The sequence below is a fragment of the Equus przewalskii genome, chromosome 16 (assembly GCF_037783145.1).
Source record: "Equus przewalskii isolate Varuska chromosome 16, EquPr2, whole genome shotgun sequence".
Classification (NCBI taxonomy): Eukaryota; Metazoa; Chordata; class Mammalia; order Perissodactyla; family Equidae; genus Equus; species Equus przewalskii.
In genome coordinates, this window is record NC_091846.1 from 76224711 (window position 1) to 76239650 (window position 14940).

General features: G+C 41.8%; 1 protein-coding gene across 1 annotated transcript in view; it reads left to right on the forward strand.

The window, feature by feature from the left end:
* Positions 1-2559: 2559 nt before the first annotated feature.
* MYO16 (myosin XVI) overlaps positions 2560-14940 on the forward strand; it is a 597681-nt gene continuing 585300 nt past the window's right edge. The window contains exon 1 of the mRNA XM_070579270.1: positions 2560-2985. The gene's annotated coding sequence lies outside the window, so the exon portion shown is untranslated. The remainder of the gene's footprint in view (positions 2986-14940) is intronic.

Below are 14940 nucleotides of genomic sequence, written 5' to 3' on the forward strand. Positions count from 1 at the left end.
TGGAGGATGGAAGGCTGAGATCAGGGTGCCAGCATTGTCAGGTTCTGGGGAGGGACCTCTTCTGAGCTGCAGAAAGCTGTCTTCTCATTGCATCTTCACATGGCAGGAGCCAAGAGCAAACCAGGCATGTCTCTTCTTAAAAAGGCAATTATCCCATTCATGGGGCTCCACCTTCATGACCTCGTCACCTCCCACAGGCCCCTCCTCCTAACCCCATCACATTTGGGGGTAGGATTTCAACATATGAATTTTGGGGGGACACAAACATTCAGTCCATAGCAAACAGATAGGGGAACTAGACTTTTATACAAATTGTGAAGCAGGAGTTATAGCTGTGCACTGATTTAAATAAAAAATGATGCTGTGTTTCCCAGTAACACATTTGAAATTGTCCATTTTCAGGCAGATGCCAATACTTTTAGGGAAATGACTAATCTAGAGGTGTCGTTTTATGGGGAATGAATGTCTCTGTTTCCCAAATAACTATTAAGAATTAGCAAACTACTTTATTCCCATGGTTAGATTTCCAGTTTATCTGAGAAAGGCGTATAAAAGGCACACTAGATTATGAGTGTAATAAAAGACAAATAATTCACTTCACACACTTTTCAATAGGATGAAGCTAATAATTTATGTTCTCAAAAGTGACAAAAACTTTAATTCAGGATGTAAGAGTAGCCGTGTTCTTTGGGGTTTCTGTTTAAGGCAATCTTCTTTTACTACCATGCACCTCATGGGGCTGCCAGACCTGGATAATGCACACTTCTGTGCTAGCAGAAGAATTGCTATTTCAGAATTGGATGTCTCCATGTAAACAGAGTGCTTGCCAACGGCAAACCAGCATTTACATCTCACTTTGAAGAGAGAAATTATCTTTGAGAACTGAACCAATATTGACATTCTTAATAATATATTGCCTATATGCTTGGCTAGCCAAATCATTTTTTAAAATTTTATCAGAGCCAGTTGTGTGTTTGAAGCCACTACGATGACCACATGAAGCAGAATGTGATGGGAACAGCTGGAATACACACACGATATTGTTTATCATTTATGGGTGTTTTCTTTACATATCTTTCTTTTAGTTTCTTCCTGTAATTATAAGCTGATAATGTAGAAACAGATATACGGTAGATATAAACACATATAACTTATATTTGAGAAATATAAGCACTTAGGGATACAAAGCATGAGCTCTCCAGCCGAATCCACCTTAGCGTCTTAATAGGCCGCGTGTGTCTGAGGGCTGTGGCATTTTGAGTGTTGGCTAGCACAGTTGACTTTTGGGAAGTTAAATCTGTGCTAGGTTCTTCTGCTGTACAAATCTGACAACACAGAGAGAAGCGGAACAGTTTCACCTAATAGGCATTACAATAAACACAGGAACAATTACTCTTCCTCATAGCCCATTTCTATTTCTTGGTGCCAATGTATAAAATGTCAAGAAAACAATTAGGTCCTGAAATATCTATTTTGCTTTTAATTCATAGTCGTTCTTACTCGTCTTCATTATTCTTAGTACTATTGTTGAATTGCTTTGATAAATTCAATGATTTTGTAAATTAAACCTGATGTGGGACTCCTCTCTTGCCATATTATGTATGTAAAACTTCTCCATATAGTCTCAGTAACTATAAGGTAGATTAATTCATTTAATTAATCCTATCTTAAAATTCACACAATACATCTCAAATTGCAGAAAAATATGAAATATAAATGAAAAAATTAAAACAGTACCTCAGAATCATTATTTAACCCATTCCTGAACATGAGGTGGTATAACATCAAAGTATGCAATTTACATTCCGTGCAGACAATTCTAGTTTCTCTATTTTCCATATACTCATGTATCATATGATTTTTTCAGATACATCCAATAATTAATATGCTTATAAACTCAGTTGAATAAACAGTTATTGAGTATGTCTTACATACAAGGCCCTTGCTATTATACACTTCCATGTGTGTGTATACATATATGTACATATCACATTAACCCCAGAATTCATATAACATATAGTCGTCAAGGCAAAATGTGGACAGTGAAACATATTTACAGAGCCAACCAAGAACGAAATTTGGGGAGACGGGGGTGGAAGCCTTCTATTTTGTCGTGGAAATTGCTACAGAGAGCAGCTCCCTAGAGAAAGGGTTGTCCTCGCACATGTTCGTCTTGTCCCACACTCAAGTTCCTATTTTGGAGATTTCGGGAGATTGTCAGAGGCTCTCAAATACCAGTGGGCGAAGGACTGTTACGGCTTCTGTATCTTTAAAAAGGGTCACTCATCTCATCTGGTGACAACTGCCACAGTCCCCGCGATGGCTTTTGTTCTGGTCGGACTGCTCAAGTGGGATGCCCGCTCCAGGGCACCCCTCCCAGCCACTGCACAGAGGACCTCCTTTCCCTCCTGCTCCCTCGCTTCTTGCAGAATGCAGGACGGAAAAGTTTGAAGAGCGAGCCCCATTCTCAGACTCGCAGCAAAGCGAGAGGCGGGAGAACCCGAAGGGGAGGATCTGAGGAGCTGGAAGGGGAGAGAGAGGCGCGGTCTCAGACAACGCGTGAGAGCGTGGGAAGGAGGGAGGCAGGAGACCCGGAGGGCCGCCCCGGCGGGAGCGAAGGGAGGCGGGCTCCGCGTGCTGGCCGCCGCAGGAGAGCGAGGCGCAGGGCGAGGGCGGCAGCGGGGCGAGCGGCGCCCCTGGGAGCTGGAGCCCAGCCCGGCGGAGGGGGCGCGCGGGGAGGGGCGAGAGGGGCCGCGGAGTCCTCGTCTCCGGCCGACGGGCGAGCGCAGCCCACCGGGGGACGAGCGGCTGTCCCCAGCCCGGGTCCACCGGGCTGCGCGCACCGCGCCCGCCCCCAGCGCGCCGCGGCCCCGGGTGCTGGAGACCCGCCGCCGCCGCCGCCGCCCCCCGCGGGGCGCCCCCGGAGCCCAGCGTCGCGATCGTGCCGCCGGCTGCACCCGACTTCCGCAGACCAGTCTCCAGCAGGTAGGGGCGGCGGCGGGGCGCCGTGCGACGGGGCACTTGGCCGAGCAGCCGCGCCTCCGGGTCTGGAGGTCGGCGGGCGGGAGGCGGACGCGCCCCTGCCCCGCGGCGCTGGCGACTCCGGAGGGCGCAAGGTGCTCGCACCTGCGTCGCCGGGTGCCCAGCCCGAGTCTCAGCGTGGAGAAGGGGGGCGTGGAGAGGAGGCTGGCGGTCCCTTCCCCGGAAAGGGACGCGGGGAGATGTGTGAACGCGAGAGCGGAAACCCTCTGAACTCTGGACCTAGCCCAGGCGAGGAGGCGAAACTGGCGGTTTAGAGGGACAAGGAATCCTCTCGTTGCTAGGGGAGATGGGAGGAGCGGCGCCGTCACCTACACGACCACTCTTGGGGCGGCGGGGGGTTTGTCCTCTTTCTCTTTTTCTTTGGGGATGAAAAAGAGCGACTACTTCAAAGAACAAAGATGTAGGGGTGGAGGAGGGCTCCGGGATGTTGCCTCTTCCACTGATCCTACTGACCCCTGACCGCGACCCCCACCGGACAATGCCAGCTCCATTGTCTTGGAGGCCTGCGACTACGTGGTGGGCAAAGTCGGCGGGGTGGTACCCAACGGGGACTCTTCATTCATGGCTTCTGTTCCCTGCAGCCCCTGCCCCATTTCCCTGGCTGGGTAGAACCAACTAGGTGGGTGAAAGTGCTGGGTTTAATTGGTACCTTGTACGCCCCCAAAAGGTAATGGAGATGATTTTCTTCAAGTTCTCTTAGCATTTCTGTCATTTGTAGAAAAGCTGTAACTACCCGCTCGTGGCTCAGATCTCCGTTTTGGGGGAGTGAGCCAAATACGTTTGAATGGTGTGTGAATCGTTTGCCTCTTGGAAGGATTATTTTAGCCATTGGAGGAGGAGAGATTGTCTTTCGCTGAGCAGGGCAAGTAAAACTTAACTTCTCTGAATTGGCCAGAGGAGTCAAGGAGCAGAAAGGCAGGCAGGAAAGACGGTCTTTATTCTCCTAAGTGCGGAAGGTTCTGGAAGTGCTCATCCTCTTTGAGTGGTGGTTTTCTTTGAGGATCTCCTGAAATGTCTGGAATCTCTGTTCGGGTAAAGGTTAAAATGCCTCGCACATGTTTGCCACAGGTTCTTAAGGGTATTTATGAAGCCCCTGCAGCCTATCCATGCTCTCCTAGTGATTTTCACTTAGAATAGGAAGATCAGGGACCCCAAAGTCATCCACGACATCCTAAAATCAAACCCACAGGACTGAGGAGGGGGTAACCACAGACTCCCCTGGACCATCAAGCTTCCTTTCTATGGGATCACTGCAGAACTGCCAGAGTAAATTAAATTTTGCTTTTGATATTTTTAAGGGCTTTGAGGGTAATTGGTCATTCTTGGGTTAAGGGTCCTCCAAAACATGTCTTTGTGTGAAGTTGTTTAGTTTATTAAAATTATACAAGCATATGTGACATATACTTAACAGTAACAGCGACGCTGCCTCATCACATGTGATCAACCTGTGTGAGCATATGAGGTTTATATTTGATGGACTTTTTGGAAACCCTAATATACGGCATTGCTTTAGAGACAGTATTAATATGCCCCGGGGATATATTACTTGCTATGAAAATCACCCAGAGTGTGATGTTTATTTACTAAAGGAATAATAAGTTTAATTAATAAAATTTCATCCAGAGGGCATGATGCGATGGTTGAGTTTATCTTTGTCCTTTGAGAATTGAGGGAGTGAAAAGATTTGTTCAGTATACGCTAAAATAGCTGAAGTATTTCATTTTCCACATGCAATAAATACTTTAAAGATTTTTTTCCCTCTAGTCTGAGAAGGCTTGCAGATACAAGCTGCAGTAGCTCTGTGCTAGGCTGTTAATGTGATCTGTGGGTAAGTCAGTACCCCTGCAGCAAAAGCAGAATGTCCGCTAAATGTGAGCCCACTGCAGAACATGAATGTTCTTGAAAGGGATTAAATAAACACAGAAGCATTTCCTCCTCCTTAAGAAATGAGAAAATAAAATCTCTTGGATAAAACCATAATCATATATGTAATCCATATGTGATCCTATTACATATATGTGTGTGTGTATCCATATGATGTACGTAACTTGCAGATTGTTAAATGTGTTAAAATATTTGCATAAGTGAGAAAAGATATTGTGTTGGAACTGGGATAGTTATAAATGATACTTCTTTAAATTTGAGCCTTTGGTTCGCTGAGCACCTCAAAGGTGTATCTGCCCTTTTGGGATCTCATCTCAAAGGCAAGTCCAGGCCCATGAGAGCACTTGTGCAAGGAGTAAATGTCCACTTGTCAAATGATTTGCTTGAGCCCCTAGTACTACAAATGAAGAAAATGAGGCCCAGAGGACTTAGGTCATTTTTTCAAGGTCTTGGAGCTAGATCCTGGCAAGGCTGCTGGGCCTGGCTCTGTCCGCTGTGTGGGAAGGTCAGGGTTTGACTCTCCCCTTGAGAGGAAGGCCCACAGGTGAAACCTTTCCTAGATGGTAAGTTTTCATGTGAGTGATCTCTCTTCTCTCCTCACCCCTTTCCGTATGGGTCTCCTTCCACCAACCCTTCCTCTGACCACTCCTTTGTTCTTAATGCTTCTCTATCCTAGGAATAACACGTTGTTCTTTAACAGTTCCAGAGAGCAAAGAGTGAGCCTGTCATGAGAACAAGAAACCTTTAAATGAAACCGCTTATTTAGAGTAAAAATTGTATACAGTTTACTCACGTGGGTTAAAAAAAAAAGCCAGGCAGTAAAAAAAGTTGATTTTCACCTGAAGTGCATTGAGGTGAGGAAGCAGCCCGAGGCAGTGTAGTGCCTTCACTCTTAAAAAGGGAGAAGCTGCAGTGACAACCCCTGACCATCTCTGCTGTGTAGGTTGCTTTTCCACCTGGGATGCTGCTTCATCCTCACGACTGCTCTGCCAAGGACGCAGGGCAGACGTGGTCCTTCACTCCACTTTCCCCATTTCCCGTCACTCAATTCTGTTCTTTCTCCCTCTGTGGATGCCCCCAGGCAAAATTCAGTGCTCCTGGGAGCTCTCCTACAGGTGGGTGATTATCTCATCGTCAAGTCTGTTTTCTCCTTCAGTCCCAATCGCCTGTGAGGGATGTGGCACTCAGTAAGGATTCAGCCAATGCTTTTAGAATATATTGAGCTAATGAGTTAATTTAAATCAAGCATTTATACTCAGCTGGCTTCTTTTAAGCATTTAAAAAATGAAAACTTTTTTCCCAAGGGAATGTGCCAATAATTTTTAGACGATGTAAACTGATAAAAATTTATTAACCCTCCTGTTGTGATATTTCCTGTGAATGAGTAGTCATTCAAGTACACAGTAAGGTGACTTAGAAAAGAAGATGGGACACTTCTAAGGACCAGAACAGTGTGCTCCCCGGCCTGCCTAATTTAGATACCCAGGAGGTGTCTCTTAAGAGTGGGTTCCCCTAGCCTACCCCAGAGCTGCGGAATCAGAGGCTGTGGTGGGACACAGGACCCTCCCTCCAACCAGCTCCAAGTGATTCTCATGAGCACTGCATTTGAGAATTACGGTGCATGGTTGCTCAAGAGTACACGTCTAGCTTCCTCCACCTACTTAGCATCACCCCTTCTGTTCTACAGGAATCTGCAAAGATTGTCTTGCTTGGTTCTTCTTGTGGTTGATTACAGTAACTGGGAAGACTTGACAGTAAACCCGGCCATTAGTTCTAAGGAAGTGTAGATTCATATTATCTAACTGTAACGGGAAGCGGAAATAGTTATGATGATGCTATTTTTCAATGGATTGTAAACTTTAAGTGGCAGGATCATATTAACTGATTTATTTTATATCCCATGCAGAATTATAATACTTTGTATATAATTGTGTTAAAGGAATTATTTTAAATAACTTGATTTTATAGTTTTTGCAATGTGTTTATTTCTGTGGAGATGGAAGAAGCTGGGGCAGAGTCGGCCGCATCACGCCACTTCATTCGAGTTCATTCCTCAGCCCTTTGCAGTCCAGCTTCTGTTCAGATGATGCTACTGAAACTGTTTGCCCGCCCTCTGTGCCTCTCACAGAAGAGAATTTGACAGCTGATGCCTCACCCTTTAGCCGTGTGGTTCCTCTGTCTCCTTCTTTGGCTTTGCTTTTCTTGTCCGTCTCCTCGAGTGGGTTCTTCCACCCTCTCTCCTTGGGCCTCGGCTTCCCCTGTTTTCCGTATTGCACGAGCTTTCTCCTCCACTCTGTACTTGCATGTGGCTGAGCTCCAGAACTGCATCTCCAGTCCTGACTTCTTTTTGTACTTTTAGACCTGTGTCTGCCTGCAGGACACCTTACCTGAGTGGTCTGTACCACATCTGATTTCAGACGTCCGAACTGGAGTTCATAATCTCTGTCACTCTCTCCAAGCCTGCCTCTGTTTGTCCTGTGCTTTCTTCCCTACTCCCATAGTGGAAGCACCAGGCACAGTCTCCTCATTCATTTGCTCTTCCCTTTCCCTCCCCCACTTCCCATTTCCCATCAGTCATTAAGTCTTTACAATTTACCTTATAAATTATTGCTGAGATTAGTCTTCTCGATTCTGACCTTTTGTGACTGCCCTCGGTCAAGGCTTCATCACCCTCTGCCAGGGCTGAGAGATGGCTTCCTAATTCATCTTCCTGCTGTAGTCTGCTCCCTCACCTCCAGTCTTTCATTTGCCAGAGTGATTTGTCTTACATACAACTTTGGCCATTAGACCTCTTGCTGAAAAGACCTCAGTGATTTCCTGTTGCCCACAGCATGCAGCACGTGCTCTTCGACTTGACCTGTGACCTGTGTTGTCCTTCTTGACCCCTTTCTGCCAACCCTCTAGCCTCCTCTCCCGATTCACGTCTTCTACCTTGGACGACACTAAGCTGCCTGTAGTTCTCCACATGGAACTTAGCATTTCTGAGTGTGTAGTTATTCATTCTCCTCTGCGCTGGGAATGTCCTTCTTCTCACTTTGCTCAGCTGAGGGTCAAATCCATCTTCTCCCAAACACCCACACCCCATACTTGTCCCTCTTTTATCTCTCCTTACTGCATGCACACCTTGTGCTTAACTCTTAGTGTCACCTGCTCTGTTTGAATGTCAGACCTCCTGCTGCACTGTGGTTACTCTTTCCTTATTCATCTCTGTGTGAGTGTTTAGGTTTGGCAGATGTTACATGAATGAATGTTAAGTGTTGCAAAAGCAAAAGGCAACCTGCCTTAGAGGCTTAAAAATGCCCTTTGAAGATTCTAGCTCCACAGCGCTGTGCGCTCTGACCGCGTGGAGCCCCATCTCACTTTTTATTGTAGCTTTTCTCTCCCATCACCCAAGATCCTACCCTACTGAGCCTTCTGACTCTCTCTGTCTCCTTCTCCCTGCCGTGAAAATCATCTGCTCATTTCACAGATAAGGAGAGGAAAACCCAGAGAGACTGAGGAATTTATTCAAGTTATCCTGCTAGCTTAGGGTAGATCAGGACTTGCATAAAGCCCTGATTATTAATCCTGTGCTTTTATCACTAATTGAAAGTCCAGGTTCTTTCTTTTTAGGAGAACAAAAAAATTTTGCTTCTTTGACAAGTGCCATATAGAAAACCATTACAGCCAGAGGCGAGAAAATACAGCCCTCTGGCCAAATGCAACCTGTGGCCTATTTGTTTTCAGCCTGTAAGCTAAGCATGCTGTTTACATTTTTAAAGGACAGTGAAAACAAAGCAAAGAATCTGCGACCCACTGAGATGCGATGGCCCTCAACTATTTACTATCTTGCCTTTTCCAGAAAGTGTTTGCGGAGCCTGATCCAGAGGAACAATGGGACCTGAAGGTCACATCCAATATAATTTATGTGGAAACTGACTTGGATAAGTAATTGTAATACCAGAAAAAACTGGACATATAAAAAATATGTTGTACATTTACTGAATTTTAAGAAGAAAAAAATGAAGGCGTAATTCATACTTCATTCAAATGGTTGATAGCTTGCATTTATTTCTTGTGTTTTTTTTTTTAAAGATTGGCAGGGGGCCACCCGGTGGTGCAGCAGTTAAGTGCACACGTTCCACTTCCGGGGCCTGGGGTTTGCGTTCCTGATCCCAGGTGTGGACATGGCACCCACTTGGCACGCCATGCTGTGGTAGGCGTCCCTCATATAAGGTAGAGGAAGATGGGGCACAGATGTTAGCTCAGGGCCAGTCTTCCTCAGCAAAAAGAGGAGGATTGGCTGCAGATGCTAGCTCAGGGCTAATCTTCCTCAAAAAAAAAGGAAAAAAAAAAGGATTGGCACCTGAGGTAAGAACTGTTGCCAATCTTCTTTTTTTTTTTCCTGCTTTTTCTCCACAGATCCTCCCAGTACGTAGTTGCATATTTTAGTTGTCAGTCCTTCTAGTTGTGGCATGTGGGACACCACCTCAGCTTGGCCTGATGAGTGGTGCCATGTCCGCGCCCAGGATCTGAACCAGCGAAACCCTGGGTCGCCGAAGTGGAGTGTGTGAACTTAACCACTCAGCCACAGGGCCGGCCCCTATTTCTTAAGTTTTTGATGCTTCTCATTTATCCACAAATAATGATCATGATAGACATCATTACTGTTAAGTAGTGTGAGTAAAATAAGTCATAAAAATCACTGTGAGCATTTTTGATTAAAACTACATGATTGAAAGGATGGATAATGGTGAGTTTGATGTTCAAATTTTCATAAACTGAATTGAATTATGCATAAAAATCAGCATTTGAATACCTTCTTTTTTTCCATAACTAAAATGTTGAATGCATTGTTTTTCATTTTCTTTGTTGGAATTCGTATCTTAAAAATAAACTTGGGAAGTTAAAGCTGCTAGCATGTGGTACTGTGTGCCTTTTAAGAACACATTTGAAATATTAAGTAATTCCTTTAAGAATGATAAAGTCTTATTCAGGCTTACTCATTTTCTTTCTAATTTAGATTCTTGGTTATAAGCAGTTCAGTAATATGTGGTTGGGAGTCCCTGGGTAGAAATAATTTCATGAGCTCCCAAATCTTCTTTTAAGAAGTCTATTAACATGACTTTTATCTTTATGATTTGGAACAGCAAGTCATTAACTTTACATTTATTTCAGTGATTTAAAAGTAAATGCAAGAGCAAGACAAAAGAACTTTGTCATAGGGAATTAAGAAATGTAGTAGAACAGAATACTGAGAAAATATTTTATATAGGTTTTAGCTTGCTGTTTTCATTTTGTATTGTGTAGAAAGAAGCAACAGTTTTTTGGAGTGAAGGTAAGAGATATTATTTCTCAGGAAGGGGTTTGCTGAAGCCATAGATACAAGAGAATTCACATAAAGATGATAAATAGAGTTTCCCTAATAAAGATGATGAAAGAGGCATTGAGGCAGGAAATTACAATGTAGTATAAATGGTCAATGAGAGTGTGAACTTGAGGTGGACAAGCATATGTTGGAATTCAGTTCTGCTTCTTACTTCTCTGGGACCAGGAATACATGAACAAGCCTTTCTAGGCTTCATCTGTGAAATGGGGTAATCAAAGTGCCTGCCTTGTAGAGTTAAATGTGAGGTCAAATGAAGTAAAATTTTTCGTGTCTGTTTAGCTCAGGGCTTGTCACCTAGCAGGAGCTCTATGAACATCATGTGCCGTTGTCCTGCTTTGGAGAAGAGTTCAATGTAGCAAGATTTTTGCCAAAAAGTTTCATTCTGTGAAAGTCTGGGTTACTTAAAAAAAAGCCTGACTAGCCTTCTAACAAGCTTATTATTGAAACATCAAAATAATGAGAGGAAGTGCTATGATGGACCTGATTCTAGTTAATAAATAAGAACTTGTTGGTGACATATATATGATAAAAATATTAGAAAAAATGATTCTACCATCATAGTTTGTATTATGTTGAAATAGTCTCTGTATAGTAGATCCTAAGAGAGTAGATTTTGAAATGTTAGGAAGAAAGATAATTAGAGCCCAAACGACAGAAATTGTAAAATCAGATATGGCATAAATGGAACGGGAGACTCTACAGAGCAAAGTAACGGTTTTGTGGTCATATATTATCATTAGGAGGAAGCAAAAAAAGTCACAGAGAAATGTCATGTCACTCCCCATGGCCACCTGTGAGATGACATTTAGTCAGGACCTGTGTACCAAGTGGAGACTGGGATACGTGTCTATGCAAAGTGAAAAAGAGTCACGTGAAGCCATAAGAAGAGGGTCAGGACTAAGTCTCAGCGTGAGTGCACATTTGAGACAATGCTAAAGATAGTAAACACGCTTATTTTTGTCACGTTTAGAGTAAGAAGAGCAAGCAAGTGGTCACCCTCTGCTTGGACTGATGATGTAAAAAGTATAGATGATATAGTGGATCTATTCATCAGAATTTTGGTCCCCATCCTCTTTATCAAAGAGAATGAGCTTAAAAAGGAAAGCAAGTAAGAATCTTGGATTAAAGCCCAAGACAGGCAAGGGAATTAAAAAAAAGATTTCACTTAGCTCTTTTGAGTGAACTCAGGTTAGCCTCAGGTCAATCTCATGCCAGGATACTGCAAGAACCACAAATGTGGTTTTGTGAGTGCTGTTAGTAATCTGGGAACATGATGGAGAATTATAGAAATGCCACAGAACTGGGGTAAGACACGCACCCTGAGCTTCAGAAAGCACTCTGGGCCGTGATAAATTGGTATATAAGTTCTCATCAAAAATAAATTATATATACCATGTACACAGACACACACACATCACAAGCAATTTTTAAATCTTTAGAAAAGCTTAAGGAGGCAGAATAGTTCACAAAACTAAGTTATTGAAAACAAATCTGACTACTTAATTGAATAAAGCCAGTTAAAATTAATGCTAAACTTTGCTCATCTACAAAATTGGATGAATTAATTTCTAAGATTCCTATGTTCTAAGAATTTATGGTAGAGTTTAGTTTGATTTTTTTTTTGTCTTTACCTGGTGTCAAGATTTTTTTTTTTGTGGTAAAAAAAAAAATTAACCATGTTAACCTTTTTAATTGTACAGTACTGTGGTGTTAATTGTTGTGTAACAGATCTTTAGAATTTTTTCATGTTGCAAAACTGAAGCTCTGTACCCATTGAACAGCTTCCCATTTCCCTTGCCCTCCCCTGCCCTCAGCACCTGGTAACTATATTCTACTTTCTGTCTGTGAGTTTGATTATAGATACCTCATATAAATGGAATCATGCATTATTTATCTTTTTGTGACTGGCTTATTTCACTTAACATAATGTCCTCAAGGTTCATTCCTTTTGTAGCATACGACAAGTTTTCCTTTATTTCTTAAGGCTGGAATAATATTCTATATGTATATATCCCTTTTTGTTTATCCATTCATCCATCAATGAACATTTAGATTCCTTCTGCCTTTTGGCAATTGTGAATAATGCTGCAGTGAATATGGGTGTGCAAATATCTGTTTCAGATCACTTTCAATTCTTTTCTGATATGTATCTAGAAGTGGGATTACTGAATCGTATGATAATTCTAATTTTAATTTTTTCCAGCTTTATTGAGATATAATCGACATATAACATTGTGTAAGTTTAAGGTATACAAAGTAGCGATCTTATATATGTGCATACTGCAAAATGATTACCACAATAAGGCTAGTTAACACATCCATCACCTCACATAGTTACAGTTTTGCATGTGTGTGGTGAGAACTTAAAAATCTACTCTGAGCAACTTTCAAATATGCAATATAGTGTTGTTAACTGTGGTCACGATGCTGTACATTACATCCTCAGAACTCATTCATCTTATTATTGGAAGTTGACCTTTGATCACTTTCACCTGCTTCCCCCATGTTCCACCCCGTTGGTCCTAGCAACTTCTTTAAATGTTTGACGGAATTCTCCAGTGAAGCCATCTGGTCCTAGAATTTTCTATGTCAAGAGGTTTTTGATTATTAATTCAATCTCCTTACTAGGGATAGATGTACTCAGATTTTTTTTTATTTCTTCATGATTCAGTATTCGCGTGTTGTATATTTTAAGAATTCATCCATTTCTACTAGGTTATCCAATATTGACATACAATTGTTCATAGTAGTCTCTTATAATCCTTTTTTCTCTGTGGCATCAATTGTAATATCTCCTCTTTCATTTCTGATTCATTTATTTGTGTCTTCTCTCTTTTCTCTTAGTCTAGCTAAAGGTTTGTCAATTTTGTTGATCTTTTCAAAACACCAACTCTTGGTTTCATTCCATTCTTTCCATATTTTTCCATTCTCTATTTCCTTTATTCTACTCTAAGTTTTATTATTTCTTTCCTCTGCTAATTTTTGGCTCAGTTTGTTCTTTTTTTCTAGTTCTTTGGTGTGTAAAGTTAGGTTGTTGATTTGAGATCTTTCTTCTTTTTGAATGTAGGTGTTCACTGCTATAAACTTTCCTCTTGGTCCTGATTTACTATATCCCATAGTTTTGGTATGTTGTGTTTCATTTTTGTCTCGATATTTTCTAATTTCCTTTGTGATGTTCTTTTTGACCCAATGGTTTTTCGAGAGTGTGTTGTTTAATTTCCACATATTTGTGAATGTTCCAGTTATTCTTCTACTGTTAATTTTTAGTTTCATTCCATTGTAGTAAGAAAAGATACTTGGCATGATTCAATCTTATTAAATTTTTAAGACTATTTTGTGACCTAATGTCTCCTAATATGTGGTCTATCCTGGGGAATGTTCTATGTGCATTTGATAAAAATATGTATTCTGCTGTTGTTGGGTGGAGTGTTCTGCAGATGTCTGTTAGGACAAATTGGTCTATAGCATTCAAGTCCTTTCTTTCCTTGTTTACCTTCTGTCTGGCTGTTCTAGCCATTATTGAAAGTGGGATGTATTAGTCAGGGTTATCCAAAGAAACAGAACCAATAGGACAGAAAGGAGATTTTTTTATCAGCTCATGTTGATAATTGACTCATATGATTGTGGAGGTTGAGTCTCATAATATCCTGTCTGCAAACTGAAGGCCCAGGAAAGCCTGTGCTAGAATTCATTCTGAGTCCAAAAGCCAGAGAACCAGGAGAGCAGACGGTGTGAATCCCAGTCCAAGGGCAGAAGAAGATGAGATGAGATGTCCCAGGTCAAGCAGTGAGGCAGGAAAAAAAGGGAGAATTCCTCCTTCTTCTGCCTTTTGTTCTATTCAGGCTCTTAATAGATTGGATGATGCCCAACCACACTGGGAGGACAATCTACTACTTTGCTGAGTTCACCAATTAAAATGCTTAATCGATCTGGAAACACTTTCACAGACATACCCAGAAACAAAGTTTAATCTGGGAACCCCATGGCCCATTCATATTGATACATAAAATTAACCATCACATGAGGGATTGAAATCTCCTGCTAATTTTATGTTGCTATTTCTGCCTTAAATTCTGTCAATGTTTGCTTCATATATATGGGTGCTCAGATGTTAGGTGCATATATATTTATTATTGCTATATATTCCTGGGGAGCTGATGCTTTTGTCATTATATAGTGTCCGTCTTTGTCTCTTTTTGACAATATTTGGACTTAAAATCTATTTTATCTGACATGAGCATGACTGTTCCTGCTCTCTTTTGGTTACCATTTGAACAGAATATCTTTTCCTATATTTTTCACTTTCAGCCTATGTGTGTCCTTATATCCGAAGTGAGTCTCTTGTGGATAGCACATAATTCTATCTTGTTTTTTTTTTAATCCATTCAGCCACTTTACATCTTTTGATTGGAGAGTTTAATATATTTGCATATAAAGTAATTATTGATAAGGAAGGACTCACTATTGACATTTTGTTGTTTTCTGTATATCTTGTAGCTGTTTTGTTCTTTTCCTTTCTTGCTAACTTCCTTTATGTTTTGTTGATCTTTTTTAGTGACATACTTAGGTTCCTTTTTTCTTCTCTTTTTTTTTTGAGGAAGATTAGTGCTGGGCTAACATCTACTGCCAATCCTTCTCTTTTTTCC